Here is an 18,386-nt window from a genome sequence, read left to right as displayed (position 1 = left end):
GTTTTATTGGGATCAAAATAATTTCAATATTAAAAAGATCACTTGTAAGTGAATATTGTTTCTCCAACGCTTCAGTTTAAAGAGATAAGTGCTGCTATTTGTGGTACTGTTATCAGGGGTAGCCAATGGACTGATACAGGTACTAAGTTGTACGGCAACATTTAACAAACATTCATCTAGCATAACTGAAGCTTTATACTCATTGAGCTATAATTTCCCATTTCCCCTTCCTCCTGGGTCTTGGAATCATCATTCTGTAATCTTCTTCTATGAGTTTGACTATTTTACACATCTGTATGGGTGGAATTCTGCAGTATTTGGCCTTCTGTGTTTGGCTTAGCAAAATGTCCGTCAGGCTTCATCCATATTGTTGCACTGTAGGATTTCCTTCTCTTTTAAGGCTAGATAGTATTCTATTATGCATAAATTTCATTTTACTGGGGGGGGGGGAAACAAGGGAGAGAATTGAACAACAGCAGATGAGGTAGAGAGGGAAGATGGGAGGGGAGGAGAGGGGGGATAGTAGGGGATAGGAAAGGTAGCAGAATACAACAGTCACTAATATGCCACTATGTAAAAATGTGAGTGTGTAACCGATGTGATTCTGCAATTTGTATTTGGGGTAAAAATGGGAGTTCTTAACCCAATTGAGTCAAATGTATGAAAGATGATATATCATGAGCTTTGCTATGTTTTGAACAACCAATAAAAAAAAAAGTTTCATTTTATTTAACCACCTATCATTGATGGACATTTGGTTTGCTTACACATCTTGGCTATTGTGAGTAATGCTGCAAAGAACATGGGAATACAGATGTCCCTACTCCCCATCTCTGGCCTTTAAAACCCAATGCTTTCTGTGTTCATTAGCTTTCCTTTACTATAATAAAATGCCTGAGGTAAACAAGTTTAAAGAGAAAAGGTTATTCTGGCCCCTAGTTTCGGAGGTTTCTGTGCAAAGCCATTTGGACCTTTTGCAAGGGCCTCTGGCTTGTGTGCCAGGTGGCAATGATGGGGAGCATGTGATAGAGTAAACTGCTCAGCTCACAGCCAGAAAGCAAACAGAGTGCAGAAGAGGCTGGGTCCCACAGTTCCTTTCAAGGGTATGTCCCAGCTACATAAAGCCCTTCACTGAGGCCATCCTCCTGAAGGCCCCACCACCTCCCAAGAGTGCCACCTCAGGGACCAAGATCTTAACACTTTGGGGAACAGTAAACATCCAAACTATATTACCTTCTCTTTTAAGCTTCACCAATAGGAATCAGGAGATGGAGGGGACAGCGAGGTCCATAAATTCCAACTCCTTTGCCCCTTTTTGGGTTGCATTGAGATGCAATTTCTCCTGGCAAACTTTCCAGGGAGTAAACCTGCTCCTGAGCTGCCAACTGCACCTCCTTGTTGTGCACTGTGAAGTTGGGGAAGTCGCTTTACCTCCTGCTGCTTGGAATCTCTCTATACCTCCTTTACCCCTTTTCCTTGCATCCTGGGCTGCTCCTACAATAGCCTGGGACGGCAGAGTCTCTCAGCCATCTCCCCTTCACCAACTCCCAGGCTGTCCACCGGGCTCCATTTCTTGTGTAAACCACATTCAGCACTCGTAGCCAGCCTTGCACAGCTCCATGGTTTCTACGTGAGGTGTGTGCTTATCTGGACTCAATTACATCCCCACCCCTAATTTTGAGAACATGATTTCCACTTGTTATTATAAAGATATAACGTAATTCAATGTTATATCAACTGACAAATCATGGATGTGAAGATAAAGGGGGTTGTTCTATGAAGATTTAGTTGAATAGTTTAGATAGGAAGCAATGTTACTTGAAAAAAGCACTACAGTCCAGTTTGGTGTGCAAAGATGATTTTAAGAGTTTGGGGGAGAAACATAAATGATCTTGAAGTGTTCTGTAATCATGTCTTTGCAAGGGTCTTTAAATTCTTGTTCTACTTTAAAGAAACCCAAACTAATGATCAGAGTTGATATATTATTGAAGTGGTTTATGCAAGAAAGAATACACAGAATGTCAATCGGTGCACCAATAGCTACAGAAAAGACCTTGAATGTGCACCAAGTGATTGGCAGCTCTAAAAGCTTTGCAGCAGTTGATGGATGGCTTGAATGTAGGAAAAATCCATGGTACCCAAGTATCGGGCCTTGGAGAGCAGAAATTACTGATCAATCTGCTGCTTAAAAATGTACAGAGGAGTTAAAAGTCATTTATCAATAGAGAAAATTTGATTAGGGAAAAGCTCTCTAATATATCAGAGACAGGTCTAAATTGGAAGACATTTTCCAGAATAGCATGGTGCAAAAGGTAAAGCAAGAGCTATCAGCATACCCAAAATCCAAGCAAAGATTCACAGCAGCTGCCTATAGCAATGCAGTTGGAATTCCAAATTTTGAGTTTTTATTATTGGAAAAAAGAATTTTTTTTTTTTAAGATTTAAGAGATATAAATTGTTTGTTTTTCAAGATAAGTACTCTTCACAAAAATCAGCATGGACAGACTCTGAGTTATTCTATAAATTGATTTTTTCCCCATGAATCTACACATTCTGTGAAGACACACTCGGAGAAAATAGACATCTGCCAAGCCTGTGCTTCCTTTATCAATGTTTTTCAAATTGCAGGGTTTGACTCTTGATGGGCCTGGGAACAAATTTCCTCAGTTGGAAAAAAGAATTTTTAGAAATCATGTGAAATGGAATAAAACAGAATAGAAAAATCACATGCCTTGTGTGTCATAAAGGTATCTCTGCATGCATGCATGTGGCACGTGTGTACATGTGATATAAAATTTCTATCTCTGGGGTAAAATTTCTCTTGCCTTGATTGCTGGCGAAAACTGAGAGCTTTTGGTCTAAAATAATGCTTCTTCAGGTTTCAGTTATGAATAATGTAAGAAAGTGATTTAAATACATGCCAGGTTTTGGTAACAGAATGCAACTTCTTTGTTCCAAGTTATGGATCAAGAGGCTATAAAATGTTTTTAAAAATAATTTTGGAGATTTATCTTAGGAAAAATAGGAGACAAGGACATAGAAGTGTTCCATGTAATCATTAGCATGACAGTTTTTTTTTTTCTTTTTCCTGTAGCATTTAGTGGGGAGTGAAATTCCCAGTTTGACATTTACCAAGTCTTAGAAAAAAGAAAATGTTGCCTGAGGTTGACAACACTGGAAAAAATCTGAGCTACAAGACAATAATTAAGTACATGGTTTAGTAACTGATTCCAGACAAATGGAAGTTTCTAGTGATTTACAGAAAGATGATAGATAAGAATGAACTAATGATTCCTGTTTATTGCAATCTAGACTGAGGGTCAGGGAAGAAATCATTCTGGCCATGACAGAAACAGATAAATCAAAAAATAAAGTAGGTGGTGGAGGGAAGGGAATGCATGCTATTGAGTCTAGAGCCCGAATCTCATTTCAGAAGCCAAGGCTGACCCAGGAAGGGTTGTGTTTAATTGAATCAGTAGCCATCTATGCGATGACACATGAAAATGTATATGCTTCAAAAGTTTGCTTCGGAACAACCTTCAAATATTGGATCTATGAAATGAATGAATATTTATGTTTTAAATTAAAGTCAAATACTTTAAGTTTATATACATTATTTTTATGATTCTCTGCTGTAAGTACTTTCCATTTACATGCTAATGGTGGTCTTGATGATGTGCCTAAGAGGGCTCCTACTGTCCTTAAGGTCTTCTGCTGCTTTGTGTAAGTTTCTGCTAGAACTTACTGTTAATGAAGTGGGTTAGTTTCTGGATTCACCCCTCCAGGGTTGGACCCTTGTTCTTTCACTTCAAATGGACATTTGCAAGGAGTGAGACCTTAGATACGCAATTCATCACCCTGAATCTGAGTTCTCCCTTCAGAAGAGAGGGGCAGGAAGCTCCCCACTAGATTAAAATGAAGTTCATGCATGTAAAACCCTGAGCCCAGGATCAAGCACATGGTAAACACTCAATAAACAATGGGTCCTCCACTGAGATGTACACCACAAAGGTAAATGGCATGATTTTTTACAATTTCAAAATATTTTTCTAGTGTAAATTTCAGATTGCCTAGCATGGGCTAAAAATCACTGTCAATGTTCCCGGAATCTTTAAGAATTTTCTCAGGATAGTAACAGTTAAAAATAATAATGTTCACTTAATAATAATAATAACAACATAACTCAAGGTCACTCAGTTCATAATGCAGAAATGGGACTCCCCCCAGTTCTCTTGACACCAAGCCTGGTTCTTTCTGACCACTGTTTTCATGTGCACAGCATTATGGGCTCCCGTGGGATCTCACATCACACCACCTGGTACAGCAGCTGTCCCTAAGAGCTGGGAAACGGGTCCAACTTTGAGGAATCTCATTATCACTTTTGAAGCATTACCCTGACTGCATTTTAAGTTGTCTAAATTTTCTGGATCTGGATCTTAGATTGATGCTGGTTATTGGCAAGTGCTGTCTTACATTTGGGTGGAATTTTCCTCGTAACATGATTCAACCTGTATTAAAAGACTAGGGGAAAAAGAAAAGAAAAAAGATCCTTCAAATAAAAGGTATGTGTAGGAACTCTCCTGCTATAAGACTTAAAAAAACATGGCCATGATCTAAGTGAGTTCATTATGCAGTTTCTTCAGATGAGCAAAGATCGATGCCACCTGTACCCCCCCCCCCAACGCATTGGTCTCTGTTCCATGTCTCTGTGGCGCCTCTTGGCTCTTTGTATCATTGTAGCATTGTAGCCAGAGCTGAAACAAAGAGGAGACTTTCTATTGTCTTTGTACATTAAATGTCAGTGTATATAGACCAGCTAATTAAGGGGGAATTTACAAATCTACTCATGTTTAGTGCTATTGTCTTAATATGTTTTTTAAGCCCACCTGGGTTTTCTGCCCTGCTGGCAGGGGTCCAATCGTGAGGTTTTTTTTTTTTTTTTTTCTCCCCAGCATTCTTTGCTCTCCTCTACCTTCCTAGATTTAAAAAGGTTAACTGTATTCCTCTTCCAATTTTACAATTTCCATCCTTAAAGGACTCAAAATTTCATCCAGAAACAACTTGCTAGCATCTTCTTAGAATTTATGGTTTTGGGAGAACAGCAAACGGATCCGATGAAATATAATTTCCTTTTTGAAAGTGCGTGTTTTCTTCTCTATTGTGTGTGTTTCCATTCCCATGATTTTAAGTCCAAGATGGAAATGCCTTCTTTCCGGAGCTATGTGGTGAAGTTGGGTAGACCTGGGCTTCAATCCTCAGCTCCTCTTCATCTTGTGCATTTTTAGGTCCTAGAAGAACAGATTGCCCCAGGGTGGAATGCCCCATGCCCTTCCCATGGTTTAGGGTGGTCTGCATTCCTTAATTATGTTCTAGAATAATCCCTCACAAATGGCTGTGCTGGGAAGTGGTGCGGGACATTGGGGTTGAAATAAACATTAAGAGGAAGGAGTGGGAGGATTTGGAAAAGATCATTTCTCTCAACAGCACATAATGAGCTATACAAAGATATTAATGAGCAGGATTTCGGTATGTCCAAAGTGCAGAAAATATCGATGGGACTTAAAAGTCCTGGCTTTCTGGAATACCCTCCTCCCTGCCCCCCTCCCCCCGCCCCCAGATTCTTTCCCCTTCTCTAATAGCTTTGGTACAGGCATGTGAGTAAAAGTCTGTTGATGCACTCCTGGTCAGTTTGGAGCTAGTAATGTCAAAAGGGAGAAGTGCCCAGGAATCCATGCTGAGACCGTGACAAGGATCCAGAGGCTGTGGTTCTGGGGTGAGGAGTCCAGGGCTGGAGGTCAGTGTGGCCAGGCTCATGCTCTCAGGCAGGTTGCCTCAGCCTTTCCATTTCTGTGGTTTTAAAGGTGACTTGGGATCATCCCTGACCCTGTGGCCTTTACTCTTGCTTTTCACGTCCATATAAACAGAGCTGCTCACACCAGCCTCCAGGAATCACTCTGAGAATGAAATGAAAACGGGTGTAAAATGTATGTGCCAAAGCTGGCACTAGCTTCTGAATGTCCGTTTCCTTCTTCCTTCCTCATAGTCCCTGTTTCCTTTCTCCCTCCAGGGTCATGGGCTAGTTGTCTCAGAAGTTCAAGGGCCTGCAACCAACTAGACAAGATTCTACCAGTTGTCAGTCCCTAATTCTATGCAACACAGAGGAGGGGCATTATGTGCAGCCTTGGGGAGGAGGAAATGGACGGGGCTTCTGGGAAGAACAGCTATAAGCAGAATGGATAGGGCTTCTCACCATCTGGCCAAGAGGAGTGAAAAACAGGGAAGAGCCAGCTGACCTGTTGATAAGCCTAGGGGGCTGGTCTTTCTGCCCTTGCAGTCTATTGTGATGTTGCAAAAATGTAATTTTTGACAAGGAAAAGTGTTCACAATATGCTACTAAATGACAAAAGCAGGTTACAGAGCAGGAGGTGCAATATGAAACCATTTTTGTATAGAAGATATATAGAAGTTTTTAGGCATGTAAATATATATAGTGTGTATTATGTGTGTGTATTTTGCATGTATGTGTGTATGTGTGCATTACATGTGTGTGTGTATATGTATATATATACACAAGCATGCAAATATGGAAGAGGATGCATCCATTTTAACAATATTCAATCTTAGATTATGAGCTCACAAGTAGATCCATTTTTAAGAAATATTTATATTTGCTGATTTAATCTTGAATGAACATATATTATTTGTATAATAAAATAGATGTTAAAAGAGAGAAAAACTTGTCCCTAGTGTTCAAACACATGACAATTTCATATCTCCCATTGTCTATCATTGGATATTAGATAGTTTCCAGTTTTCCCTTATTATAAAAAATGCTAGCCTTAATCAAATAAGGTTTTGTTTGTTTGTTTGTTTTCTTAGATATCTTTGATTACTTGAGTGGCTTAATTTGGCTGTTTTTAATTTTGCATTTGTTTTTTCTTAAATAAATTTTTTAAATGAAGGGATCTTTCACATTTCCTCTTTTATATGATGTTGTTGAATTTCCAGGATAGATTTTGGGATATTCATGAAACCAGATTAATTTGCTAAATTGCAGATGGAATCGCAAGCCTGGCAAGGTGTTCAGCATCCGTTGGGAAGAGGATACTGAAAAACTAAAGGTGAAATATCCGAACTGAAAAGGCTCTTTAAAATAGGAACATTTTAACATTTTCTCATTTGATCATCAAAACCAAACCAAACTGAACTGGAAAGAATATTTCTTCTCTACACAATCGTTTTGCCAAACACATTCCTTTATATTAAAAATGAAAAGATCTTAAAACACCCTAGCAGAGAGCAGAGCCTTGGAGTGCAAGTTTACATGCAGGGCTTGGAGATATTCATTAAAATTGTAATTAGACTCACGATTAAATTCATTCACAGTAGAAACTTTGCTTGTAAGTGTTGCTACAGGACGAAACCTCCAGTCTGAAAATTAGTTCAGCAGTCTGAGCGATTTTAATTATGCAGAGCTGATTATCGCCAGAGAAGGAAACCTTTATTGCAGCAACAGAATGAAGATCTTTTTTTTTCTCCTTTTTGGTTTCCTGAGCTAATAATATGAGGTACATATTTTGATAACCAAATGTTTCTCTAGGCAAAGAAAATGTGAGAAAATCTGCACAAATTCTTAGGGCAGGAGAGCAGAAATTATTAAAAAGTCCTCTGCTAGATAATGCAGTGGTCTGAGTTTTTCCATTGTGAGGTGATCATTATCATCTGGGGAAAGGCAGAGGGGTAGAAATGGAAGTTTAAAGCGTCTTCTAGGTCTGTGTGCCATCTCTTGGAACTCCCTCTGATATTAGTATTTTCATTTTATGGATAAAGAAGCTGGCTATCAGATAAGTGGCTTCAGTTTATAATGGCAGAATGGGGACCCAATGCCCTGATTGACCCCCAATGCCTCTCTCTTTTCACCCTCTCATTAGGAAGAAGCAGCCCAGGGGCGGGGGGGTTGGGGATTTCTCTTCCCCACCCAAGGGCACTCTGGGCTGTGCTCCCTGTTGTGCTGACACCCACTGTCTTGGAGGTGCTGGCACCCCTGCCTTGCCTTGAACCAGCCAGTGTAAAGTGATGTGGGGAACACACTTCAGGCCACTGAGCTTGGATTCCTGAGAACAACAGAAGCTTCCACAGATCGGACTCCACTTTTCTTTTGGTCAAAAGCTTGGAAGTTGCAGAGCTGCAGAGTGCCCGGGGGCAGAGGGATGGAGTTGATTTCTGTTCCCACATCACCTACCTGTGTGACTTGGGGAAAGTCACATTGTTTCTCTAGAGTACCATGTCTCCTCTGTAAAATAAGGGGAAGATAGACTTGGCCTCGGAAGTCCTTCCCACGGTGCTATTCCAGGATACCCTGATGGCACTGTTGAACTTTCAAAGCAGTTGGGGGTCAGGGAGAGGATCTTCTTGGAAACTCCACACTCCCTGCCCTCCACAGCCCAGAGCCTGCTGACTACTTATGCTTTAAAGAATGATAATCACAAATGTTAAACACTACAGGGAATATTACCTGGTGTGGTGGACCCTCACATGCCAATAGTGCAGATATAACATCTGTTGTCTGCCATATTGATTGTATGTACTTTTGTGTGTGTGTGTGATTAAACTTAAAGCAAATCATAGATACAACATCTCACCCATAAATGCTTTAGAATATATCTCTAAAAAGTAAAGGCCATTTTCCCACAAAGAAGTCATACAAATTTCATACCTTACATAATTAATAATCTCTTCTTCCAAACATCAAATAACAAATTCATGCAGAAATTCCTCATATCCCCCACCAAAATGTTACAGCTCACTTGTTTAAACCAGAATCCAATCAACACCACATTTTGACTTTTATGTCTCTTATTTTTTTCATGACATTGACTTGTCGAAGGAATTTGGAGAAGCTGGGGTTACTTGTCTTATAGGAGCTTCCTTTTTCAGAACTGCCTGAGTGCTTCCCCATGGTGTTAGGTTTCTTGTTTTTCTCTAATTCCTACATGAACTGAAAATTAGACATAAATGCTTTGACCCAGGGCAAACATTTGACAAGATACTCCATGGTTGATGCTATGTCCTTCATATTTAATCACTTCGGGAGGTAGGTAAGATGGTGGCAGCTTGACCCCAGCCCTGAAATGTTACCTCTTCCCTTGTGACCAGGACTTGGCTGTGGGCTATACTTTGTCATCATGGAAATACCCAGTTTTCTATCAACCTTTCATCTAAGGCTTTTAGAATTGATAATCTCTACCTTAATCAATTATTTCATTAGTAGCTGCAAAGTGATTATGTTCACACTTTTAAATTTTTCTTCTTTGCTTATTTGATGACATTTTTAATATGGAAGAGCTTTCTGACATGTTGACCAAGGCATGGTCTAAATTCCTAAGGTCTGGCTCCTTTGTGTCTTAGAGTTAGTCTTTACCTAGTTTTGTTCTTACATCAGCCCTGATTTGGATTGGAGAAAAACATTTCTCAGCATTAATGGATTAAGGATCCCATTTTTAATGAGTGCAGTTTCTGGGGGTTGGGAGGACAAAGGCAAACTAGCCCATAAAACCTTGAAAAATGTCCTTTTTTTTCTTTTGAAAAATTTTCAGCAAGAAATAGGCAACGGGATGCCTTAAGAATACTTTGAAAGTCTACATGTTTCCAACAAGGCTTACATTTATGATAAATAATCCACCCCCAGAACAACTTCCTTTCCTAAATTGAACTCTCAACTTCTGATGTATCACTATGGGTGTGCTAGCAACATTCTCAGAAGATATGGCCCAAATTAGCCGATGGTTGCAGCCTGTGCTGCTAACTGGGAGATAACGTCATGTCTTCCCCGTATGAGTAATAGATACCCTGCTACGCTCTGCAGACAAGCTCCAGAAGATGTCAAAATTTATAGGCAACGAGGGTTTGGGCTTCTGGTCTATGATGATGTGAATTCTAACATTTTAGAGTATCCACGTAACAACTAGCGCAGAAGGTGGAAAGCCCCCTAAGGTGGTGGGTGTGCAGCATACTGACTCTCCAGATGGCTCCACTTAATTGGTGGCATGTAAGCAAGGCATCAGTAAGAACTGATCCTGGAGTATTTGGACTTCGAACCTTCAAATCTTAAATGGAGAGCCTAAATTAAACCCTGAAATGAAACAGATGCACCCTGACCATCAGAGCTAAAATAAGAAGTCTGGCACTTTGATAAAACTGAAGGCTCTTCTTGCAGGGATGCCACATATGCTGGATTTAGTGAGGTCTGGAGATGGTATAACTTGGAATTAGGCAGACTTGGGGTTCCATTCCAGCTTCAACTTTTAACAACTAGATCAACCTATTAACCTTTCTGAAGTTCAGTTACTTCATTTGTTTGTAGGTGGAGTCTTCCTTGAGCAAAATTTGGAATCCAAGTTCTAGCTTCATGTATCTGATGAAGTCCTTGGCCTATCCTGTTTTGCATGATGAAATTTGTCCCAATGAAAAGGAGAGCAAAGATTTTTGCAGATGTTTGAGTGCCGGAGGAAAAAGGGAACTCACCCAGAATCTGCATCAGATGATGAGATTTAAGCTCCACCTTAGGGCTTGTTGAATCTGGAAATGTTGGTAACTAGAAGGTACAGGAGAGGTTTTTAGAGTGGCCTTCAAGGTCACTTGTGGTACTCCAGAGTTAAAGTGAGACACAGAGTAGATGAAATTCCATCTCCATACTTCCGTGTGGACCTCAGCATGGTGGAGGAGTTTAGCATTTTAAGAACTGATAACTTTGGAAGATCCAGAAGTGAGGAGGTTGGCAGGGACATCAGTTTTCTTCCGGGAGGAGTAAAGGGGGCTGAAGTGAGGTGCAACATCATCTGGGTTTTCATAAGCCCCTCCCCATGGAATGCCCAGAGTTGAAGGAGGATGGCTGTGAGCTCAGATGAAATACTTTCAGTGTCCTAGAGAGCCTGGAGAGAGGGCAAAGCAGGGGTCTACAGGGCTACATTAAAAGTGTTAACGTAAGTGGTTTGAATCTATTTGCATTTATTATAGACTTGTGTAATGTCCTTGCTAGGGATCAATTTACAGGACTCTGACTTACTGCAAATAATTGCCTGGAAAAATAAATAAATAAAAGAAGCATTTAGCACAATACTTGGCACAAAGCAGCAATTATTCCTGAGCTCCCTGGTGTTTTGTTTTCATCCCCATCTCCATGGAGACACATGAGGTCTTCTTTTGGGGTCTAACTGTGGGTAAGTATTACCATTGTTATGCTCATGGGTTTCTTTATTCTGCCAAGCTTTCTATGCAAGAAAACATTTTCTTATTGCCCTTTTGATTTCGTCCCATTGTCCTTAGAAACAATGGCAATGACACCTCAGCCTGGGTGGCCTTCCATTAAGATCCCATAACTCCAAATGAAACTGGTTAAAAAAAAATGTCCATATTCAAGTGCTAAATGCATAGACATTTAACTTGCCAGGCTTTCTCTTCTAGTCTTGTACCAGGCAACAATAATTTAGAAACACTCATGGTCTCTTTGTCCTGCTGTTGACAAAGGGCTCAGAGAAAAAAATATAATATACCTTTGTTGAAATAAACTTGTAAAAGCCCTTAAGAAATGCAAAGCAAGGTCTATAATTTAGTGTAAAATTTTTAGCCTGAATAAGTCACATCTGTTATTTCCTCGGTGCCAAAGAAAGGCTAGGCTGCCCCTGGAACAGGGTGAGGCCTTCAACCTGCCTCCAACAGGGCTTGGGTGATGACAGGGAGCAGTGCCCTTGTAGGATATGTAAGGCAGAAATTTTCCAATGGATATTACTTATGGGGAAGGATAATTTCTTATAGATCTAAATCTAGTCATTCAGCTGGAATGATCCAATAGAGTCCACAGAAAGCACATTTTGCAGTACAGTTTCTGAATTATAGTAAGGACTTTCTTCATTAGGTCCTTCCATCTTTGATATGAATTTGACAATGAATTTGGTGCCATCCTCTGAATGCACCTTACACACCCCCACCACTATCAAACCACCCATTTTCCATGCTGGCTCTGTCCTCTGTATCTGCTTTTATTGGGTCACCTGCCAGGCATATTGTAGATTTTCTTTCTATGCCTGTGTCCCTCACTGGGACACAGTTTGATTCCTGTCTTTAGAGAAATATTCTACCAGTGTTTGCTGAAGCAAATTTCCGGTTCAGAAGGAAACTTTTTGAACCCTTTAGGATGCAGAGTACTGGATCAGGTAAGAGCTAAGCTGTACTTTCCCTTCATTTAGCAGAAGGGTTGCAGGACCGGCTTGGGGGTCATATAGCCATCTTGTGGTAAGCAGGGGCCAGAATTCAGAAGTTCTCTACAAGTCCAAGAACATAACATTCTATCAACAACTGCTTTAAGAGAAAAATGGGTTACACCTTCAAATTAGTTGGTCAGGCTGCTTTATTGTAAAACTTTTTGTGAAGTTCTAAGAATGAGCATATCCTTAACATGTTTCCCCAGTGGAATCAATTCCTCACATGCAATCTCATTGTATCTCATTATTCTGCCTATCACAACTGGGTTTATGTTTTAATTTAGAAAACCCAGTTGTGGCAGGCAGAATAATGTCCCGTCAGAGATGTCCAGTTCTTAATCCACAGAATTTGTGAACATGCTATGCTTCATGACAAAGGGGAATTATAGTGATAGTATTAGGGTTGTCAATCAGAAGGCTGCAAAAATAAGGAGATTACCCCAGATTGTCCTGTTGGGCCCAATGTAATCAGGTCCTTAAATGTGGAAGAGGGAGGCAGAAGAGGTGGAGGGCTACATTGCGGGAAGGATCCTACTAGCATTACTGACTATCAGATAGAGGAAGAGGCCACAATCCAAGGAGTGCATGTGGCCTCTAGCAGCCGAAAAGGGTAGAAAAGCAAAATCCCTCTAAGCTTCAATGAGGAATGTAACCTTGATTTTAATCTGGTGCACACCATGTCAGAGTTCTGATCTCCAAGACTCTAAGATTATACATTTGTGTTTTTTCAAGCCACTAAGTTTTTGGTGATTTGTTACAACACCAAGAAAAAATTAGTACAACAATTCTAATGTCACAAGCTGCCCATTTGTCATTCTCACTTAAGCCTGAGAATTATTTATATTCATGTCTTTATGGTAGGGTGGAATGATTCTCCTAATTGGCTGTAAACTGATCCCTAAAAACCATATTTTCTTCCATTTTTATAGGCACCAGAGGCAAAATTACACACAATTTCATTTTTATGTATAATGGAGGACTAATTAGTAACTATGAGTTATGAAGGGTTACAAAAATTTGTTTTTCATAAACTATAAATGGCAACGTTTTTAGCTTACTGAAAACTTGAACTCATTATTCTACCTCCCCGTCTGGGTACAAAATTTAAAAGTTCTTCCATATAAAGAACTTATGTAAGTAATTGAAATTCTTGTAATTTGGAAGGAGCAAATTTTTTCATCCATGGAGTATCAGTATTGTCTTAAATTGGTTATGGTTTTCAATTGCTGCTATGATTGACTTAAAATGATAAACTACTGTAAGTTTAGGAATTCTAATTTAGTTTCTTGAAGATTCTTTGGTATTCCCAGATTGTGTGGTGATATATATTTCTATCAAGAGTATTTTTGTACTCTAACTTTCTAGGAATTATATATTGCAACATAGTAAATGCTCAAATATTTGCTGATGTGTTAAATAAATGTGTTAAGTTCTTTACTCGTTTTGCCACCATCAAGTATTATTTATAAAGGAATGTGCTGAGATCTACGGGGGTCCTGTTATCTCCTATAGTTATGTGTTTACCAAAACTGAGAGTAGGATTAGAGCCCAAAAGTCAGGGACCCAGCTAGCTCTTCCCTATAACACCTCCCAAACTAGAGTTGATGAGATAAAATTCTGTAGCCACTGGTTATGTAATTCAACTCATCCTTCTTTTGGATTTATTCCTAGAGTGAAATCCTTTTGTTGTTTCAGATTTGCTTTTAAGTGAAAAATAAAATTGGACAAAGTAGGAGAGTTTTTTTTTTTTATTTACCTTATTTAGACTACAAGGAGACACATTTCAGGGTCACACATCTAGTGGTTTAAGTACATTTGTGTGTTTTGGAATCATTTTGCCACTTCATCTAGGTATCCATTAAATATCTGTTAATATGTTGGCATATTAGCAGATATAATAGTGGCTGAGAAAGATACCCAGAAATATGATCTTCAAATGGGATGACCATTTATCTTGGTTTGCCAGGAAGAAGTCTATTTAAACTTGTGGCCCCAATGTAGTTATTTATAGCAACACCCATTTCATTATTGCAAAAGAATTCTGGTGTGGTTTACATATTGGGTGTTCATCTCACCTGGGGCGGACCCTCAGTAGGCTAGCTAATGTATTGGTGGGAGCAGAACTATCACTATTAAAAATATTCACTCACTAGTTTCTTTCTATTTTTGGTAGCAGCTTCTGTAGTGGTTCCCAGTGATCCCTGTCTCCTGGTTTTCATGTTCTTGTGTAATTTCCTCTTTGGGTGAAGCTGGACCTAGAGACTTGCTTCTAATGAATGGGTTTTCAATAAAAGTGATGAAATTTTACTTCTGAGATTAGACTTTAAGTAGGATTTCCACCCAAAATATAGGAGGTCCACTTGAAATTTTAATTTCAGACAATAGCAAATAATTTTTTTTTTTAGTATAAATGTCTCCAATATTGCAGGGGGAACATGCATTGCCTGTCATCTGCAAATATTGCATGAGATGTTTATACACTAAAATTATTCACTGATTATCTGAAATTCAAATTAACTGAGTCTCCCATGTTTTTAAAAATTTTTATTTTTCATTGTAGTAAAAAATATACATTTTGCCATCTTAGTTATTTGTAATGTGCAGTTCAGTAACAAAAGTATATTCATGGTATTTTGCTAACAATCTTCAAGCTTTTTCATTTTGATGAATTAAAACTCCATACCCATTCAATAACAATTCACCATTTACCCCTTCCTCTAGCTTCTCTGGCAATTCCAATTCTACCTTCTAGCTCTATAAACTTGCCTACCCCAGATACTTCAAAAAAGTGAAATCAAACAGTATGTGTGTGTGTGTGTGACTTATTTATTTCACTTAGCACCATGTCATCAAAGTTCATCCATGCTGTAGCTTGTCTCAGGATTTCCTTCTTTTTTAAGACTAAATAATATCTCATTTTGTGTGCTTATGTTGTGTGTGTGTGTGTGTATGCATACCACATTTTTGTTCTTTTCATATTTTTATCAGTGCATTATAATCATGCATTATAATCATACATAGTGGTGGGATTCGTGGCTACATATTCATACGTGCACATGATAAAACCGTATAATTTGATCAACAAAATTCTTCAGTATTTCCCCACCCCTTCCCTCCTTCCTCTCCCTGGTCCCTTTCTGGTCCCTTCCCCCCAATTTACTCTACTAATGTCTCTTTGATTTTCATGAGATGCCCCCATACATCTTTCTTTTCCTCTTTCCTCTCTAGCTTCCACATATGAGAGAAAACATACAACTCTTTTGTCTTCTTAGTTTGGTTTATTTCACTTAACATAATGTCTTCATGTTCCATAATTTGCCTGCAAATGACATAATTTCATTCTTTTTTTGACTGAATAAAACTCCATTGTGTATATATACCACATTTTCTTTATCCATTCTTCCATTGATGGACACCTGCCTAGTTGGTTCTGTAGTTTGACTATTGAATACACCACATTTTGTTTATCCGTTCATGTACTGATAAACAGTTGTGCGTTTCCACCTCTTTGTTATTATGACTGGGGTTGCTACAAACATGGGTGTGCAAATGGCTCTTTAGATCAACTTTCAGTTTTTTATACATGCAATCAGGAGTGAAATTTCTGGTTCACTTGGTAATTCTATTTTTAATTTTTAGGGAAGCTTTATACTGTTTTCTGTAGTGACCACAAAATTTTACATTCCCACCCAAAGTGCACAAGTATTCTTATTTCTCCACATCCTTATAAACACTTGCCATGATCTGTTTATTGGATGTTTGTTTTTGCTAGTAGCCATACTAATGTATGTGAGGTCTCATGTAGTTTTAACTTGCATTTCCTTAAAGATTAGAGGTGATGAGCATCTTTTTATATGCTTGTTGGTCATGTGTATTTCTTTTTTGGAGTAATGTCTGTTAAAACCCTTTGCTTATTTATTTACTTAGTGGTAGTGAGGATCTAACCCAGGCCCTTGTGCATGCTAGGTAGGCAATCTACAACTCAGCTGCATCTCTAGCTCTCCTTTGCCCATTTTTGAATTGGGTTATGTGTATTTTAATTTTTTTTTCTCTTGTTGTTGTGATTTAGGAGTTTTATATGTATTCTGTCTATTAACCTCTTATTAGATATCATAGATTTTCTTTTATATTTAGGAGTTTTATATGTATTCTGTCTATTAACCTCTTATTAGATATCATAGATTTTCTTTTCTTTATGTTGATTGCATCCTTTGATGCACAGAGTTTTAAAATTTTGATGTAGTCCAACTTGCTGAATTTTACTTTTATTGTCTATGCTCTTGGTATCATGTCCAAGAAATCCTTGCCCAGTCCAATGTCATGAAGATTTCCCATTTGTTTTCTCTTGTGAGCCTTATAGTTTTAGGTCTTAAGAGTAGGTCTTTGATCCATTTTGAGATATTGTTTTTATACAATATAAGGTAAGAGCCCAAATTCTAGCACTATTTATTAAGGAGAAGATTCTTTCTCATTGAATGGTCTTGGCACCCTTTTGCAAAATCATTTGACGACATATAGGAAAAATTATTTCTGGGATCTTGAGTCTCTTCCCCTGATTTACATGTCTTTTTGCTAGTACCTGGCTGTTTTTATCTTCTGTTCCATAAACACAGATCTTTCCATTTGTTTTTGTCTATTTTTTTAATCAGTGTTTTGTACACAGTGTTTAAGTATACAAGTCTTTCACCTTCTTGGTCAATTTCCTTCCTAGGAATTTTATTCTTTATTGCTATTGCAAATGAAATTGTTTTCTTAATTTCTTTTTTGGATTGTTCATTGTTAGCATAAGAAGCCTAACTAATTGTTGTGTGTCTGTTGCATTTGCTTACTCTAATAGTTTTTGTAAATGAAATCTTTAGATATTTATACATATAAGAATATGTCATCTTCAAACAGAGATAATTTTACTTCTTCATTTTCAATTTGATTGTTTTTTATTTCTTTTTCTTGCTTGATTGCTGTGGTTAGCACTTGTTCTATTCATTATCCTTTGATGAAAACTTTTCACCATTGATTGTGATGTTAGCTGGGGACTTTTCATATAAAGCATTATTATCAAGATAACTTCCTTCTATTTCTAACTTGTCAAATGTTTTACCTTGAAAAGTGTTGAATCTGGTTGAACGTTTTATCTACATTAATTATAATTGCTGAGTGTTTTTAACTAGTTATTTATCTGTTCTGACTTTTCATTTATTCATGATTCAGTCATGAGTGTGTATTTTTAGGGCTTGTCAGTTTCATCCAGGTTTTTAAAGTTTTTTTTTTTTTGGCACACAATTGTTAGTAGTACTATATTTTAATACCTTTTATTAATATAAAGTAGGTTGAAATGTTTTCTTTTTCAATTGATTTGAATCATCTCTTTTTTCTTGGTTAATACAGGTAAAGGTTTGTTAATTTTGTAGGTTTTTTTTGAAGAACCAATTCTTCATTTTGTTGATTTCCTCTATTATTTTTTTATTTTCTCGAGTCCATTTATTTCTGCTTCAATATTTATTATTTAAGATGTAGGCCAGACCTTTTCTTCTGCTAGTTTTGTGTTTGTTCTTATTTTTCTATTTCCTTGAAACAAAGTTAATTGTGATTTAAGGTCTTCATACTTTTCAAAATGTACTTGGTTTTTTTTTTTTTTTTGTACAAAGAATTTTCCTCTTAGTCTTGGGTGTCTTAATTTTTTTTTTTTTTTATTTGCTTAGCTTGGAAACCTTAGCTATAAGAGATTGTGCCTTCTTCTGTCTTGTTTGTACTCACTCTCTTGCCTTCTCATTTTCTTTGTCTGGAGAAGCCAGTCTCCATGATGTGAGCTGCCCTTCAGATGTCAAGCAAGGACTAAGGGAGGTCTTGGTCCAGCAACCCAGGAGGACAGACTCCTGTCAACAACCACTCGAAGGAACTTAAAGTGAATCAACTTCCAGTTGAATTTTAAGATGACTGAAGACCTGACCATGTCTTGATTGTGCCTTCATAAGAAATCAGCCAGAAGACCCACCTGAGCCATGACTTAGTTTCTGACGCTCAGAAACTACAAAATGTAATTGTTTGTTGCTTTAAGCAATTAAGTTAGTAGGTAATTTGTTGTGCAGCAATAGATAAGTGGCCCACTGTCTTAACATTTCCCACATA

This window comes from Callospermophilus lateralis, chromosome 8 (genome assembly GCF_048772815.1).
Source record: "Callospermophilus lateralis isolate mCalLat2 chromosome 8, mCalLat2.hap1, whole genome shotgun sequence".
In the NCBI taxonomy this organism is placed as follows: domain Eukaryota; kingdom Metazoa; phylum Chordata; class Mammalia; order Rodentia; family Sciuridae; genus Callospermophilus; species Callospermophilus lateralis.
The sequence above is the reverse complement of the archived record's forward strand: the minus strand, read 5'-3'. Positions refer to the sequence as shown.